At 46.7% G+C, this 18064-nt stretch overlaps 1 protein-coding gene across 3 annotated transcripts in view; it reads left to right on the forward strand.

The window, feature by feature from the left end:
- The first annotated feature begins 11593 nt into the window (after positions 1-11593).
- Positions 11594-18064, forward strand: part of FAM20B (FAM20B glycosaminoglycan xylosylkinase) — a 29084-nt gene continuing 22613 nt past the window's right edge. The window contains exon 1 of one of the 3 annotated variants that reach the window (XM_068951790.1): positions 11594-11703. The gene's annotated coding sequence lies outside the window, so the exon portion shown is untranslated. Of the gene's footprint in view, positions 11704-12128; positions 12474-18064 lie in introns of those variants that run through there. The other 2 variants (XM_068951791.1, XM_009672724.2) reach the window with 2 other exon arrangements.

Consider the following 18064-nt stretch of genomic DNA (forward strand, 5'->3'; position numbering starts at 1 on the left):
ACACTTTTTGCCAGATTATTTTTTTAACTTAGCTCAGTTCTGCAGTTCCCTTTACTGTAGGGCCTCGCAGGTGATTGCATTCACGCAGCTCAGGGGCTGGCATAGGAATGGGAGGATAAACAGTGACCAGGGTAGCAAGGAAGGGCACAGCTTAAGCTGGTCTGTCTGTTTAAAGGTACAACTGTTTGTCAGACTCCTGCCTAATATCTAGGGCAGAGTGTATTATCTGCAGGGCTAAAGCATGCAGAATATTGCTTGTTTACTGCCTGTCCTTACAAAAGCGCATTAAGTAGTAGTTTCAGCAAAAGCTCTTGGGATGATGTCCTCAATACAGATGAAAAATGCCTTGCGTTAGAATAACGCAATAACAAACTGAAATGGGAAATGAGTCATTAATAACTGTGGCAACTTCTGACCTAGGATTCATCCCTGTTGGACATAAAACTGAAGCCTGAAGCCCAGTAACTGTCCCAAAATTGCAGGTTAGCTGGGGAACTATCACATGAATGTCAGCCTGTCCTGAACGTGAGCTAAATGGATAGAAATTGAGCAAAGCGGCTAAGAACGGTGGTGTCGGGTTGGCGGGCGTCCTAGCAGAGTCCCTGCAGAAGAACCACAGCTGGCCTGCGTAGCCCTGGCAGCAGGCCGGCAGGTATAGCGTGTGTCACGGCCCACAGCTGCCATGCTACAGTGGGACTTTGTTTCAGCAGACCTACATTAGCAACACAGCTGTAAAATCCTTTTTGGCAGGGGTCAACTTAAACAGCTTTATTCTGCCTCAGGTTCAGCCTTTCAAGCAGGTTTAAAATAGAGAATGGGTTGCAAAAATCTCCCGAGGGGCCAGGAAAGTGGATCGTTGTGGCTGTGTATTATCGGAGAAAAGATGCTCCGTCCTGGGTAGGTACAAACGAAAGAGAGAGGCTTGGGTCACCTGCTGAGAGACGGCCGCGCAGGAGCCGAGAATCCCCCCGGCAAACCCGGAGCAGATTTTGAGTGGTGAATGTCAGCCGCCTTTCTAAATCTCTCCAAAATCCTCCGGTTGTCTCCAGTCCTCCATGACCGCGTGTTTCTGTCTCCCCCTTTAAAGAAGTTTTGTTTCAGTGCTGGCTTTGGGAGGAAGGGGAGATCTCTGCAGCGAACAGGCTGTGGCAGCAGTGGCTCTCGCAGGAGCAGACTCATAACAGTAATGGGGTGAGGAAATTAATCTGATTCTACTGTAAAATGACCCAAATTTGAAATAACACTGACACCCGGTGGAGACGCATGGAGGGACATTCTGCAGGTCTGGCTGATTCTTGTTCCTGATGTTTTGGGGGCAGAAATTACTGACTATTCCTGCATGTCCTCTTTTCTCTAAAACGTCAATCTTTTCCACCAGAAAGTTTCAACTTTTTATAAAACGGAAGTCCAATTGAAATATAAAAGCCCTTTATACTTTTTCTATTAAAAATAATTCATAACTGAAAATTGTCTTGTAGCTAAAACCACAGAAGTTCATTTGCCAGAAAGAACAGTTCTTGCATGGTGAGAGGTATTTTTCAAGACCTACGGAGTGTATCTGTAATGGGCTGAGTTTCACAAGAGACTTTCTTCTTTGCAGCTAGAGCCATCGGAGGGAACGGCTCCACACTGCGGGGAAGTCTGGGTGCTAATTGTTCCTGGTCCAAAGTCTGGACCGTCGCTTAAAAATGTAAGAGCAAAAAAGGTTTGATTGTAACTGTGCATTTTTAATATGTAGAGCAATAGCTTTCTGTTTTGCTCGTTCTTGCTGCAAATCATTTATGTGACTGCCTAGCTAGTGCAAGCGGGTCTTACGGGGAGGCTCCTCTCAGACGGCTTACTGCGTTTGTGCTCTGACGTTACTTCCGGGCCGAAAGAGTCCCAGTCAAAACGGGAAAAACTTCCCTTTTTACACCAGTTGAAGATGAGATCCGCATCGGCAGCCGGGGTTACAGATCAAAAATAAGAGGATGGGAGGTCCCTGGTAATTTGAGAGCAGCCATGCATTGCACAGGAAAAATTGGCAGTATGAGAGCACTCCTCATTTTTCATGTTCTCTCTGCAACACAGTGAAACTGAAAGCTAAAAGTCCAATATTCACCTTGAGAATGCCTTGCCTAATTAATTTCCTTCGAGGCTGATGCTTTACAATGTGTTTAATTCTCTCACGTTTGCATTGTCTGCAGAGGGGAAAGCTACGCCTGGGTCAGATTGGGCAGAGCAGGGGCAGGAGGCACAGTAGAGGTGAACTGTCTTTTATATCAGACAGACTTCACTGTTGCTAGAACCATTTGCGCAGAGAAGTTTATCTTAGGCTGTGCGGGTAAGACAGGGTTCAGTTACTCTTAAGCTATGGGATGTTCAGGAATCACTTACCTGCTGAAGGAACGATGCTAGTGGGTCGGTCTTAGCGCGGGACCAGCGCTCCATCTTTGGAGATGCCTCAAGCTCTAGTGTAACAGGGCCTTCAAAGTTACCATCTCGCTTCTCATAAGAACTGATATTTCAGCTCCAGGATGGTGGCCCAATTGCAGTTTTACCTAACTAATGAGCCAGGGCAATACTCCCTCTGCCTCTATGCTTTAGCTGCGTCACTATCAATATTTAATATTCTCTCCAAAACTGCTGCGTAGGGTAGCAATAAGCTGGCCAACCTGTCACTTCATTTTTAAGAGGGAGCCCTATCTCAGTGACGGGTGAAGGGATTTCTGTGCGGACCTTGCCTGTCTGTTTGTGAAGAGCTTTGCGATAAAAGGTATTTATAGACATATCCAAAATTCTTATGCACAGACCTAGCTTCCAAGACTGGAAAGGCTCATGGAAATAGGATTAAAGACTCAAAATGTGGCTAGCTTAGCCTCAAAACGGCTGAGCTTCCCCCCCACCATCCCCCCCCCCCAAAAAAAAAAAAAAAAAAAAAAAGAGAAGACAAACCTGGGTAGGTTCCCAATGCAATAATCCTCAGCTTCTTTCTTGCAGCTGTTCACAGCAGTGCCAGCTGTAGATCAGGCAACACGTGCATCCCCTCAGCCAGGCCGACTTGGGCCTCTGGGCTGTCATTCACAGAGGTATCTTTCCTTTCAGTTAAATTTACTGCCTGGGAACGGCACTGGAGCCTTCTTCCGAACAAAAACAGATAAATTCATCCCGTACTCTGCAGCAATTGCCTGAAGCCCTGAAGGAGAGCATGGCTGTAAGGAAGGGTTGCGACCTGTAGCCACGGAGTACAAACAGTATCAATCGTTCCCTTTTAATAAAGGTTAGGCAAGTTTGGATGCTCTCCCTTCTCACCAGGAGATGAATTGGTGGCCTTTTTCATGAAAGCAGCTATCTTCTGCAGCTGAATCCTAACTGTTGTATAGACAGTCAGGTTAGGGTGAAGATTAAATAACAGGGGAGGGGGTCCTAAAGTCAGTCTCCCAAGCCTGTCTTTAGGGTCCTTACTCTGACCTGTCTCACATCTGTTGAGCTCATTTTAAAAAGCTTGCTTGAAGGCTGAAGAACTTTGCTCTGTGAGTCGGATAAAACAGTAATACCTGCTCGAGCCCGCTGACAGCCTGGAAAAGCAGCAGGAACAAAAGCAGCTTTGTACAATTTACTGGGTGCATTTTAAAGGCAGATAGTTACGATTTGGATATCGTCTTTAATTATTTCAGGCTAATACAAGCATACAAAAGAAAAAGAGGAACAACGTACATAAAACCTGCCCCACCTGGCTGGCATCTCACCGCAGCACAGGGACTCCTTCTGACCTCTCAGGGGGATGGGGCTCACTTTACGAGAAGCTTGTGAGAGTGCTATTTTTTTTTGAATCCAATATCCTTAAGACTTCTCTTACTGCTAATGGGAATGGTACGAGTCTCTCTGTTATAAGTCTTGCCCCTTGTCTTTGGCACTGTCCTGCTCTGTGGAATCTGCTTGCCACGCAAGGCAGCCCTCTTCCTCCTTTCTTATTTCCCAGGCTGTGTAACCCTAAGCTTTCAAACAAGGCTCGTAGTAATGCACACAGCTTTTACTTACTAGACTCTGCCTTACAAAAGTTGAGTTTGGCTAGTGATGCTTCCTGGCACAACACAGCCAGACTTGCAGCTCAGTTTAAAAATGAGTCCTCCATAAGCAAAATAACAGGACTTTTTAACCTCTCACTCCTCTGCTGCAAAACACAGACGTGCAGAAAACATCCCGTTTAACTCCCTGGATTTTGTTTATGCAGTGGCTGAACTGACCGATTTGCAGTGGCCACTGCAGTGCTGCCGCACGTGCAGCTCTGATGAGATTTTAATGATCCCCGTTTCCCCCTCTTAGCCCAGCACCGCTGCTGGTGCTGAAGGAGGCAGGATGTAGGTGCGCTCCGCGGGAAACGCACCCCAACTAACATCCGGGTTCCAGGAAGCCGTCACTGACTTAACTGCTTTTCGCTCGTTTTATTCCCCTGAATAGCTTTACTTAGAAGAGAAGGGTTTGTGGCAAAGGGGCCAGGACTCTCCCCCTCTTGTCACGAGGCAGCCGAGTCTAGTTCGATCTGTAATGAGCTGGCTGCCGCTCCACCGGCTGGTCCGCCTGGGATTCGGCTGCTCCCGCAAAGGAAAACAGGCAGCAGCCAGGAAGGGTCATCGAGGAGACTCGATTTTTTTCTTGTTGTTGTGCCAGCCACGTGGGGAGAGGAGGGACAGAAGAAGGAGGATACATGAGGGGTATTTTCAGGTGTCGAGATGAATTTTTAAGGGTATGCGCGCACACACATGCCGGTGGTGAGGCAGAAAGCGTAAAATCAGCTTACGTAACGTGAATTCGTGGTGTTGCACTATTTATGTACCAGTCTCCCTGTTCAGATGGAGAGGCTGCGTGTTCCTGCTGCCTGTCACTTGCATTACAAACAAAAAAAAAAGTTTGATTTGTAGCAATATTTAAAAGCAATTAAAGAAGAGATTAAATATTACACGTACACCTCTTATTTCTCTTAAAGGAAAAGTTTGGGGGAGGAAATCTCAACTATTTAATTATAGAAATCAGAATCTAACCTTATAAATAAACCTGACACCCCGTTTTCTCCCTTAATCTCAAAAAGAAATGTAGGTATGATCAGCAGCTCATCATCCTTAAGTTTGCCCCTGGCTGCCGCCTTATTTTGGAGATCGGTCAAAGCCTCTGCTGAGATTTATGGCAGCCTTTTCTTTGACTTTGCTGGGAGGTGGAGCCATCTCCTGTACAGCTGCTTTAACTTCATGCTTCAGGGTGCGGTGATTTATTAAAATGGTAACACGTACTTTCTTACTGTAACTGTCATAGCCAGCACTGTTTGGGGAGCAGTTCTGGTGTGCGTTTCCTAATCCGCTTCAGGCAAAATCCCTCAAACTAGCTGAAAGCGCCTATACAAAGCCACCCTGCTGACTTTTGCCTGAAGCAGTTTAGGGAGTGATAATGCAGAACTTCTCTGCTGGCGGAAACTTGCTGCTAGTGGCCTCGGCTGCTGGGCAGCAACGGGCAGTCAGAGGCTGTAATATCTCAAACCGGATCTGGAAAGGCAGGTCTCTTCACAGCCTGCCTGTACCAAGTTTTGTGCACGTGTGAAGTTGGATGCATCTTTCTCATGTGATAGCACCAAATCTTATGTAATAGATGTGTTTTTATGATCAGGTTAAAAATCAGGTACAGTTTGTTGTCACAGCCACAGTAAAAGTTTGCCTTGTGGAGATGTCTAATAGTGATTTTTATTTAAGTAGCCTTGAACGGTTATCCCCTGCTTGTCTTTGGAACCGTGACTGGTTGTCCAACATCTTACGCCCCACCGCAAGTACGGACATACTGCTGCGTGCAGAAAGCAGCTGGCGTTTCACTGGCTATGGAGGAGTTTTCCACAAGGGAAGGTCCCTGCCTTCCCTCTGTAGAGAGCTCAGGAAAGAGGAGCAATCCCCATCTGGCCTATCTGCTCCTTAGATGCCAGCAAAGCCGCTGTGAACTTGCAGCTGATTAGGTCACCTTGGCTGAGTCATCTTGTGTCACACTTGCTTCTCCTCTGCCCTACAAAGGCTTGCTTGGTTTAGCTGGTAGTTAAAGCTCTGATGTGTGCAAATTATGCAAAAATGTGTAGCCTATCTTTTCTTCTTAAACCTGAAATAGCAAATGAGAGAGAAGGGCGCCTACAACTCGCAGCCAGCGCATGGAAGCGGAGCAGTCCAGCGGGCCGTGTAGCCAGCAACAAAGTCACAAATCCAGAGTTTGCTATCAAGATCTGGTCAGCAGAGAGACTCCTACGTGATTTGTGTATCATCCAAAGCCTGATTCCCAACCAGCTGATCCCAGTACTAAGCATCTGGCCTTTTGACTACACACTGAGGGGCCCCTTTGCCACTTATTTTCTAGTCACTGTGAAAGCTTTGTTGCAGCAGCATTAAAGTTTTCTTTCCAACTAACAGTGACCTTGTGGCCTTTCCTTTTGCCTAAAGGTGGCACCACAAGGAGGGTGTGGGAGATTGGCACTGGGTTGCCTTAACCAGCCCACTAACCTTATGCAGTACGACCAGGCCTGGCAAGATGGAGAAGACCCCATGCACAAAACTGCCTCTGACCCGCTCAGCCCCATCCTTCCCCAGGCTCTGTTTTGTCTGTGCTACCAACAAGCATTGAGCTGGCTGCGCTATTTCAGGATCTTCCGCTATTCCCATTACCCACAGCATCCAAGAACTCCTCTTCAGAAGTAAGTAAAAGCACTGATATCTGTTCTTCTCACCATTGCCTCACAGGGGAGAAATACACAGCTGGGGATAACACCTATTTGGTTTGAGAGTTTCTATCTGACAGCTTGTGGTTGATACTTGACCTTGGCGTGACCCTGTCTGAAATTATTTCTGTAACTTTAGCCTATTGTTTCCGTTGGCTCATGGTTTTGTTTTAGACAGACATCTTCTGTGGAGCAACGCTTAACACGCTTCGCTGGGTCTAAGAGGTGTTCTGGACTTAGGAATTTCTTTTGTATTTTATAAATCTGTGATTTTAGTCTGTTGCCTGGATCACACATCTCTTTGAGTAGGAAGATCTGTGCAGCATCTGGTGACAGTGAGTACGTTGATTTAAAGCTTTCTCTTCTGGGCATGCAAAGATTTTCCTGGAGCAGATAGAACTATTTAACAGTCTCTCTGGCTTCCTTCCCACACTGGCCCCAGCTTTTGAGGCAGTCGTTTGACTGCTGTTCGCCAGCCAGACCTTGTTCTCCAGCCTAAGATAGTCCTTGCTGCCGTGGCCAGTTTTAGCTCAGGTTTTCTAGGCAACCCCAGTTCTCTCGGCTCTCTTTCTTGATCTTCCCAGAGCCTGCTGTCCCTCCTCGGCAAAGGATAACAGAGCTGTTCACGTGTCAGCTTCCAAAGGTGGTCGCCTCTCACAGCTACCGTCTCTTCCTGGTCCCCCTGTCATCCACCATCCCCAGCTCCGTGACTTGTCCGTAACCTAACCCGCTTGGACGCTTCTAGCTCCTAATGTAACTGTACTCAAGTGCTCAGCACTTAAATATTGATGTGCTAATTAATAATGAAAACCATAATTGTAGTTGAATTTAAAACTTTAATTTGCTGAAGGGTTAGCAGCAATGCAGTCCATAACAATGAAACTGTGCTATTACTATATATATATATATATAAGTATCCTTTCCTCTAGCAATAACCTTGCACAAGAAAAGTATCCCGTGTCTGGATGTCTGTGAAGACGTTTGCTTGTGACTCCTGGAGGTCTGGAGTATGAAATCATAAAATACTGGGTATGACTTTCAAAGGGCTTTTATTTTTAATCTGTTTGGAAAGGTTTTCATTCCTAAACTTAAATGAAGGGGTGGGGGGGGTGGGGGGGAGATCCCTGGAAAGAAATGAATTTCTTTTCCACTTCAGACATTCCAGCCTGCCAATGCAGTGATTGTTGCAATCCTAAATGAGTAGAAGGTATTGCACTGAAATACGTTTAGCCAACGATAATGAAGATAGTGCTGTTAGGATGCATAGTGTTGAACAAATCTCAGATGTTCTGCGTAGAAAAGCTTATATGCACATGCAAGATGAGGAATTCCCAATCACATTCTGCCCTTTCTTCTGGAAGGGACTGCTTTCCTACACCACAGAAAAACTCTTTTTTGGCTTAGGGAGGAATCAGTGGAAGCCAAACTGCTCAGGACGGAAGCGCGGTGCAGATCTCGCCAAGTCCCACTCTTTCTCGACAACCAAAAACATGTCTGCGTTCCTGCGGCTCCTCCTTGCCTGGCGGTGAGCTCCGTTCTCCTGCCGCATTAAGGAGAAAATGATAGAGATGGGGGTATCTAAGCTGCTGAGTAGCAACTCATTTCCTTCGCTGTGAATGACCGCACGAACAGAATCTATCCTGGAAGAATGGAAATCTCTTAGTTGCTCTTAACTGAGACTTGGCGTTCCCTGTGTCTCTGTCTTGGCCTTCAGATCTGCTTCATTTGCATCTCTCATCCAAGGATATGGGATGGTTGGTGTAAGAGACTATCTTGCAAGTCTGTATGCAAGGGACTTCCCTCCCCTCACAAAAATTTTAAAAAAACAAAACTCAGTGTCTAGTCTTAAGCGGCAGTTTGTGCGATAAAAAGCAAGATGCAACTGCAGGAGAACTGGATGGTGTACCAGGTTGGTAGGGAACATTGTAGTAGTACAAATACTTTCACTCCTCCTGAGTACACTCCAGGCAGTAAAGCCAGGGAGGGAGCGATCTTCTACAGTTTGACAGACTAATTCCAGACTAAGGGCAAAATGGACAAAAACCAATCGGGAATAGCAAGCGGAGCTGAAAAGATGGAGAAAGTGTTCTGGATAGTAAGGGACCGCAGAGGTGTGGGATGCGTAGGTGGCAATATGGAGTGAATACAGTGATTGTGCGCCCTGGGTGTGCGTGACTGGAATAGCTGTGTGTTGTCAACCAACTGCTCCTCTGCATTACTTGCGGTAATATTTTCTGAGCACATTTCTATGCTGTTCAGTGGTGACTCCTGCTGAGATAGGTTGGCATTGCACCAGCTGCATATCCCCTGCCAAAGTTTCAAGTAATTCCTGCTAAATTAAATCAACACTGGAGCATTATTTTATTTAATTAGGAATGGATAAGCATAGAAAAATGAAAATTTTATTACTAAATTATTTTAAATAGCATGGACATAGATAAATCTATTCGTGCCATAGGTAAACTTTAAAAGGAGGGATATTTTTTTAGGTCCATACTTTTAGATTCACAGAAATCAGACAGATGCCTCTGAATGTTTTTGTATGTCGTTATAGGAATTTTTGTCACAAAACCTATTTGAGACTGACACAATATTTCTCATATCCATTAACTAAAGTATAAAATCATATCACCTATTACTTTGAATCTGTAAAAGATTCCCTGAGGAACTGTGCTCGCACACAGATTGCAGCATTCAGTAAGAGCCTGGTGTTTTTAAAGCCCATTAAAATATATGTTGCGTATTTCCACTGGTGCTATTGACTCATTCTGAAATGTTTAATTCCTTCAGCTGGAATACTAAAATATTAAGTAGCCGACACGGCCGCGGCTTGGCTGAACATGAGCAAAATGCTTAATTCTGAAAGCGGTAGCGTTTCCCTGCGCGCGCTCTATAGGCGAGCGGGCGGCCAAAGGGCTGGGACGGGCGCGCGCTGATGGTGGGGGGCTCCGGCTGGCTTAAATTTGGGACGACCCGCAGCTACAGGACTGCTGGGGACGGGGCGGTGGGGGGTGTCTGCCTGAATGTGGGGGCTAGGAGGAAGAAACAAGTAGGACGGGGAAAGGGAGGCCAGTGTAAAAGGAGCTCTCGGGGCAAGACACGCTGTAAAGGGAAACAGAGCAGAAAAACCCGGCCGGGGTGCTGCTGGCCAGGGAAGCGCAGCGTTTCGGGAGCGTGAAACAGTGAAGGGGAGCAGCAACAGCTGCACAGCTACAGTCATTTCATTTAAATAATGATGGAGTAAAGTGTTACTCTACAAAGACATAAACTGTATTTTTCGGAGAGAATTTTTTCCAAATGACAAGCTGATGCAAACCCAGCAATTTTGAGCCTATAGTTCTTGTTTAAACAAGTTTTACAAGGGCACTGTTTGACTTTTAAAGCCCTTGTTAGTGAAGTGTCTCCTCGCTTCCAGCCAAGTGTGGGCCTGCGCTTGGTTTTAAAGTATTTTAAGATTTCAGAGGGGTGTACAGGGACGTACGGTCTAGACCTCGTCCCATGTACAGGGCAGGTAAGCATGAAACTGGTAGTTGCTGGAGAGCTGGAAATACGGTGGTCAGCCGGAGCGCTCGGGGAGGGGAAGGGAAGTGAAACGCAATCCCCTTACGGATCTTTATCGCTGCTGCCATTTAAACACCTTTATTGTGATTTAGCTGCAGAGTCCTACTTGCAGTTTGGAGAGAAACTCCAACTCTCCTACACAGGGAGAAATGCACCAGCCGAGAGTCTGTTTATGCCTTTGGGGAAGGCTGCTGTGTGTGGAGGAGTGGTCTGTGGGACTCTGCCTTGCCTTTTGCACAAGTTAGCACGTGCGCCCGTAAGGGAAAAGGACGTCTCTCCTGGTGACAACGGTTAAGTGTTTTCTTACAAACTGGAAGTCCAGTCTTGGTTCTGCGAGAGCAAGCTGTTTAAGCCAGGCTTTTCATAAGGCTGTTCCTTGTTTCCCAAGTGTCCTGTGAGAGACCTTAGTATCGAGCTGAAGGCTCGTTAGGGTATCATCTGCTCTGTGTGCTGGGATCCTGGGGCCGAAACAGCATGTGCCTGTTGTACTGAAGGCTGTTGTTACCGAGCGCACAGCCTTCGCTTTGCCCTCCTCAGCGTCAGCCTCGCCAAGCTCTGCCTTACGTGGCTTTCTGCCCTGGCAGCTCTTTGGCCCTCTCCTTTGACCTAGTGCGGTTTTTTAAGCGGTGATGGATTTCTAGAGGGCAAGCTCATGTCGTCTGATGCTTGAGGAAACGGTTACCAACGGTCTAGGCTGCTTTCGAGAGAGGGATGGGGGGAGCTAGGGACCAGGGTGGGGGCAGGATACCACAGCAGGGGCCTTGAGGAGGCCAGCGAGGCGCTGGTGTCCCTTCCCCGGCAGGTGAATCCCCTGGCCACACCGTGAGAGCAGAGGCTAAGCCTTTGCCACAGCACCGGCAACGCCCGTCATGCTCCAGGTCGCTGCCTCGAAGCCAGGCAGCTGCGGGGCCACGGGCGGCTCCAGCCTGCAACCCAGCATGTTTCTTGAGTGTGACTTGAGAAGCAGGTTAACCGTTTTGGGTTGGAGGTGCCTTAGCCAGGGGAGGGAAGGAGGAGGGTGAAAGGATCGCGGAGGGTCCGTCCGCCTCAGCGAGGCGTAACGAGCCCCAACATGGCGCCGGGAGGTGTGTGTGACCGGGGGTGGGGGGAGGTGTCACCTCCCCCCCTTCCCGCCCGGCCGCGGGTGGCGCTCTATCGGGCGCTGCTATTGGAGGAAGGCGGAAAGAGGGACCTCGGAGCCGGCCTATGAGAGAGCGCGCCCTGTGCCGTTCGCGAGGAGAAAGCGGCCCTCTCATTGGCTGGGAGGCGGGCAGCGAGGGGGGCGGTGAGCCCGCTTATTGGCTGCGGGGCGGGGGGAAGGGCATGGCGCCGGGCGGCACCATGTTGGCGAGCTGGCGGGGGCTGGCGGCGGCGGCGGCGGCGGCGCCGGCCGGGGGCATGGAGCGTGGGCGCCGGGCGGGGTGAGTGCGGCGGCGGCGGCGACGGGGAGGGACGGGGGTGGGGGCGAGGCTGCGCGGGCCGCTCCGCTCCGCTCCGGCGGCGGGGCGCGAGGGGCCGCTGGGGCGCCTGCCTGCGTGGCGCGGCGGCACCTGAGGGGCGGGCACGCCCCTGCCGCCTCGCCCGGCCCGGAGCGCCCTGCCGACACCCTCCGGGGGCGGCGGGGCCCGGCCGAGGCGGCGGCGGGCGCAGCTCCGAGAGTCGGGGACACCCGCAGGGCTCCGCCGTCTGTCCTCTCCCCACCCCACCCCACCCCACCCCACCCCCGCCGCGTTAGGTGCGCGCCGGCTGGAGGAGCCGTTAGAACCGTTGGAGCCGTTAGCCGGCGGCGCGCGCCAGCCTGGCGCAGGTGCGCAGCGGCTGGGGGCGGGGCGGGGCCGCGCTCCTCGCGGGCGGGGGGCGGCTGGGGGCGCTGCCGCGCCAAGGGGGCTGCGCGGTCCGCGTTAGTAGCGCGCGGAAATCTGCGCAGCCCCGTCCGCCTGCGCATCGGAAGCGTGCTGCCTTGACAGATCTGCTTCGTTAAAAGTCCGTTTACGATTTCTGTGCGTGAAAGATTGGACAGAACTACCGCTTGATTTCCTCCGTGGGCAGTTAAGGACTTCACTGGCAGTCCTGTAACCCACGTGAACGTTTATCTTACATCTCCTTATGCGTCTGGATTGTTGCTGCCAGATGGGAAAAGAACCTTCTACAGCTGTGAAGTCTTCTGTCTTTTTAATAACGCAGTGCACTTGTGAGTAGCCGTCTTCTTGATGTACAGAGTACAACTCACAACTCAGATGATGCTGTTGCGTAGTTGTGAAAAATAAGATCTGTATCGTTGAACGTAAACGTCGATTATGGTTATCAGAGCCATGGGTTTGATGATTTCTAAAGCAAGTCTGTCTCATTCTTGGTGGATAGATCCTTGGTAGGTTGAGGCTTGTATGAGCAGTGCAGCTGTTCTGGTTTAGGCTAGTTGAGGCACTGATCCTAAAATACTTACACGCTCATGGGTCTGAGTGAGGAGAAAAAAAAAAAAAAACCCTGTAAAACATAGGTTCTAGTCTTGTGAATTCCCCGTGAGCAAATCACACGTGATGCTTATTGTGGAGCAGGGTATTAATATTCTGCTTTAATTTTAGTTTGAAAGTGATGCCATGTACATCTTATGTCTTTAAGTCTGACTCACTCAGTTGCAACAAGACTTGTTCCTGCTTGTAGTCCAAAGTCTCAGGCGGGTGAGGTGATTTTGTTCTCTTGCGCATCGACAAAGTTGAAACGTGAATTGAAACCAAAGTTGAAACCAAAAATTTCCTATCTTGTCGTTCATTGCCTACTGCTCCCCTTCTTGTGAACGATGGAATTTGATTGGTGCTATCTTATGGCAGAGTCAGCCTTATTGTTGCTGAACGTTAGACGGCTGCCTGGACCTTAGTTGGATTTTTGGTGCCTGTGAACTGGCTAAACGTCAGAATGCCAAGCTGAGAGGGAAAACTACAGAATTTTCCCACTACCTTGGCTTTACTTCAAAGCCGAACAAGGCTTTCCAACCTTTCTTTATTGCTGTAATTGCGTGTCTGCCTGTAATAGTCAGGTAGAACTTCAGTAACATGGGTGGGGGGAGAGAGGAGGAGTTGTTCCCTAAGTAGCAAAACTAATGGATTGTCTGTTGTATTCACAGTCCTGGATCTCAGCACCCGCTGCTTCAGTAACCCTAGCTCTTGCCCATGTCCCTTATGATTCTGCTTTACAATACTTCTGATTCTCTCCTCCTGATACAGTACTTCCAGCTCCCTCCCATGTACCAGCTGTGCGCATGCTGATTAGCCAGATGGTCTAGGTGAACTGACAACTGTTGAGCTAACGTTGCAGCCCTTCCCTCGGCTCTGTCCAGCTGCTAATTTCCAACGAACGCATAAACTTTATCTTCAAAACATCTACTGTTCTGTCATTTATTTGAAGTTAGTTAAAGGATCCGAAAGTTTATTGGTGAAAATGTGATTATATGAACTTTGCTTCCACAGGAAACTGCTTAAAAGAAAGATTTCCTGTTAGGAGAAGAATTAGTGAAGCCTAGTTTCCTCTTGACTTGCTTGCCACATCTTACCATAGTAATTGCTGCCTGCCTTCTATCTACCCTCCAGTCTGTCTCCTACAATACTCAGTCCTTTGTGTACCCTTCCTCTCCCCAGCCGGACACCCAGCTTCCTCCTGTGTCCCCGTCTGCCTCTGTCTTCCTTTGTGCAGCCCGCTGATTCAGATCTTACTGTTTGCTAAGTGGCCAGCTAGCTGCTGGTACAGACTGAGGATGTGTCCTGAGTTGTTCCTGACTTCTTGAGTTTTGTGTCCTCTGTCCAGCAAGTTGTTTTTCTAGTGCTCGTGGAAGCATTCCTCTGGCAAGTTTGGCTGCAGCTCAGTTAGTAGGTTCTAAAGTGGCTAAAGAACATAATGGGGCAAAATGGATGGACAGATGGACAAAGTGATTTCATTTCTCTCAGAAAAGTTGCTAAGAAGACCTAGGGCAGTTACTGGCTTTTACAGTGATAGGTGCAGATAATATAGCAGTTAAAATGTTTGCAATCTTTCATATTTTATCTACGCTCTAGCTCTCAACTGGAAATGCAGTTGCAGACACGTGAAGGAAAGCGTGTCTATAGATAGTGAGGTTTTTAACAGAAAAAGAAACGTTGACATAGCAGACAAGGAAATACGTAGGAAGCCTTATGCACGAGATCGCTGAACTAGTGCACAGAACGGTCTGCATACAGCGAGTGGAAGTGACAGAGTGACTCTGAAAAAATCTAAGGTGAGGTCTGTGGGAGCCTGTCGAGAAAAACTAAAATAACATTTATGCAGAAAGAGAAAACGTAAGCTACTAAGGAGTCTGCCGGAGAGGGGAGGATGGGAAGAAAGATTGATCCGGTGAGACTGAAATACATTTTAGGAAGAGGAAAACGTTACTGCTGTATATGCTGTTTCTTTACTGCTTCTTTACTGCTTCTTCCCAGATTTACTGGAGAATTTTTAAAAGATCTTTTCATAGGAGATCACAAGAAGCATAGTGTATTTAAGAAGAGGGAAAAAAATGATGTAAACGGGCACTAGAACATACTAATCCGTATTTATTCCAGATCTGCTTGAGCTATGATATTCTATATCCTGGTGCTGGTAGACCAAACCCTACCCTTAGACCTTTTCTTTCATTTGGGGCATAATGAAATCCTTGTATAATGTACACAAGTTTGTTTTGAGATAGTAGCTTTCTAGTTTAATGATATAAAAATTAGATTATGGTATGTGACATAGCGTTGGTCTTGCATCTCAAAGGAAAATTGTTTTCTGGGATATAAAGTGAGCTTCTTAGCTCACTTTGTAGGCTGCTTACAGTAGGTAGGATTTTCCTGCTGTTTATAGGAGGCAAGTTTCATGCTGCTTGTTGAACTGGGAGCAAAGTAGTATGGTGTTGGTGTTTAGTGCCAGTGGGCTTGCTTTAGTTCAGGTGTTTGTGTGCATAATGACTGTGGCAGATGCTATCATTTGGATATTGACTTGGAAGAATTGTTACTTGCTGAGAATAGAGACATAGGTATGCTTAGAAGTAAAATTGATCAGGAAATATCCTGAAGAGATGGTGAAAAACAGGAAGCCTTGATTCAAACCTGCCAGCTGATTACACTATTAAGAAGCTAGTATTGTTGTGTATTTCTGACTATTTCCTTTTTCTAGTAGATCAGGGATAAGGTAAAATGGTAGAGGGAGGTGGGTTTTTTTATAGTCCAGTGACACATAGGTGGAATTTGGGTAATGGAGCAGTAAAACTCTTTGGACTGTCTTTGGTTCAATAACGATAGCTAAACCTGATGCTAGAAAGACACTTCGCAAAACCCAACTAACAAACAAACAAAAACCTCCAAAGCTGAAAATTACCTAACCTTGGCGAGAGACTGGTGGCTGCTTACCCTATAGCAGGAGGAGTGTGTGTTTTGGGACTGTACATGCAGTGGTCTCTCACTGTCACGTCAGCTCTGGTTGGAGGCTTAACATTTGTTTGATTACTGGAACTGTGTGGCGGCTTTTCCTCTGATGCCTTCTGGTTTAAAGAGCATCTAGTACCGTTTTATACAGCTCATATTCCCATGGCTCTCATATAGAAGTATTTGCCTGCTCTATCTCTTTGCCTCTTTTTTGGAAGTCAGAACGTCGTTCCCTTAAACTCTATCCCCTTCTAGATAGGGATTTTTTCTAGAACTGTTTTCTTTTTGTGTCTCCTTCCAAGATTACCCCTGGGTTCACTTTAGTCTCCTAGACCTTTTTGTCCTCTGTTCCATGGAGTTCTGCTTTCAGTTTTGCCTTTCTCTCTTTTTTTTTAATTTTTTTTTCATTTGTTTCTCTGGCCTCCCTTTCCATATCTGTCCTCATTGCAGGGTCAGCTTCACGCTTCCTGAGTTTTCGTAACCCTCTTTTTGCAGTCCATCATGAAGAGGCTTGACCTCATCTGCAAATTAATTTCTTCCAAAACTCTGTAAATATTTTCTTATGATATGATAATGCTGTCACTCTTATTATCTTTGATTTAAAACAATGAAGCTTAAGTTCTTGCTCTCTGTGGTAAACTTCGTCATGAAGGGATTGGGGTTTGGCGGGGGGAGGTTGCTTTTGTGTTTTTTTTTTTTTCTCGCTTGCCTCGTACAGCAACGAGCATAATGTTGGCACCTAAAGAGTAACGGGCATGCTCTGCAGCTAGTCTGTGAAATCGATTGCATAGCAACCTCAGGGGTGTTTTGTTGTTTGTTGGAGAAAAGCAGCTGATGACTCATTTCAGCAGATGTCAGGAAGAAGCCGGATCAGTCTCACCTGCTTAAAGCTGTAGAGAGCAAAATTACAGCAGGGGTTTAGGTAGGATGTTAGGAGTAATTGCATAATTTGAGGAGAAACATTTGGTGAGGATTTGTTATTCTGTTAAGGCAATTACTAAAATGTCTTGTATCAAATATTTAATTTTTTTTTTTTTGCTAAACTCTGTCTATGTAGTTGGAGATTTTCAGCCAAAATTAGTTTCAAAGCTGTCACAAAGGATAAGCTAAGTAAATAATCTTTGATTTAAGTAGCGATTCTAGTTATGTTGTGTCAAAAAACAAACACCTCCTCTAGAGAAACTAGGCTTTCTTGAAAATCATCCCAGGAAAGTGAGTGCCGAGCTTGAAGTCCAAAGGTGTGAAACATTTCTGTCCAGTGCTTTAGTTGGCCAACGTTGGGGTGAGAGGCTTTAAAAATACATATTTATATATATTTTTATATATATATATATTTATATAACGATAGGAAGTGTCATAATGAAGTGTAACTGTTCTGAAATAAACCGTCGTCTTCTGCATAAGTTCTTGTAAACTCTAATGGAGTTTAGACAGTGAATGAAAGTGGATCTTGGTAACAGTGAAGTTCAGGATGATTTAGAATTACTAGTTTTAAAGAAATGAAACAGTGGTCTGAGGGTAGAGTTCTAGCCTAATCTACTTGGTTTTCTTAAGTTTAAAAGTAACATTTGTTATTTAGGGCTCTTTCTCTGAGAGACTGACTGTCTTTGTAAGAATTCTGGTCAGGTCCGTCTTCCTTGTCTGTACTTATTCTCATGTTTGCTGTGCATACTATGCAAGTTGTCATGTTGTTTGGAGAAATCATATGCTGCCTAAATAGAACTGAGATGAACAAGAATTTGTTTTAATTTCCATATAAATGTCTGGCTTGTTGCCTTTCACTCTTAGTACAAGTGCTCATTGCCAGCAGATGAAAGCCACTATTACACAGCTAACAGGGGACCATAGGGCTAGTTTGAAGCATCCCTAATATTTGGTGGCCTTCTTTTACCCTACCCTCTACCGTTCTCTTTCACTGTCTTATGAGCTTCTGCAGACAGGTTTTATCCAGAGTATTTAAGAGGCAAAATGTGTTACCTGGGAAGAGCCAAACTGTACGGGGCTGTCACATGAAGCAGGACAATGGCAGCAAGAAAAAAAAAACTAAATGGCAGACTGAGCTAAAAGCCATTCTCGTGTATCTTCAGAGGGCATTGCTTGTAAGTTTGAGTGGTGTTCAGCTTCGTAGCTGTTCTGAAAGTTGCTTTGAAAACGTGAAGATTTAGCAGTTTGTTATAGACTTTGCTCCTGAAGGTGGGCTTTTTGTAACTGTTTCCAATGGTTCAGCTGCTTGTCCTTTGTTGCACTGGCTTAGGCTGTAGTTTGGCCTACGCGCTAAACTATCGCAAGCGCTACTGTGAGAAGAGGCGCTTGTTCTTGACCTCATGGTGTGGCCTCCTCAAATGCTTGTGCAACCGTATTGGAAACC

This window comes from Struthio camelus, chromosome 8 (assembly GCF_040807025.1).
Source record: "Struthio camelus isolate bStrCam1 chromosome 8, bStrCam1.hap1, whole genome shotgun sequence".
NCBI classification, from domain to species: domain Eukaryota; kingdom Metazoa; phylum Chordata; class Aves; order Struthioniformes; family Struthionidae; genus Struthio; species Struthio camelus.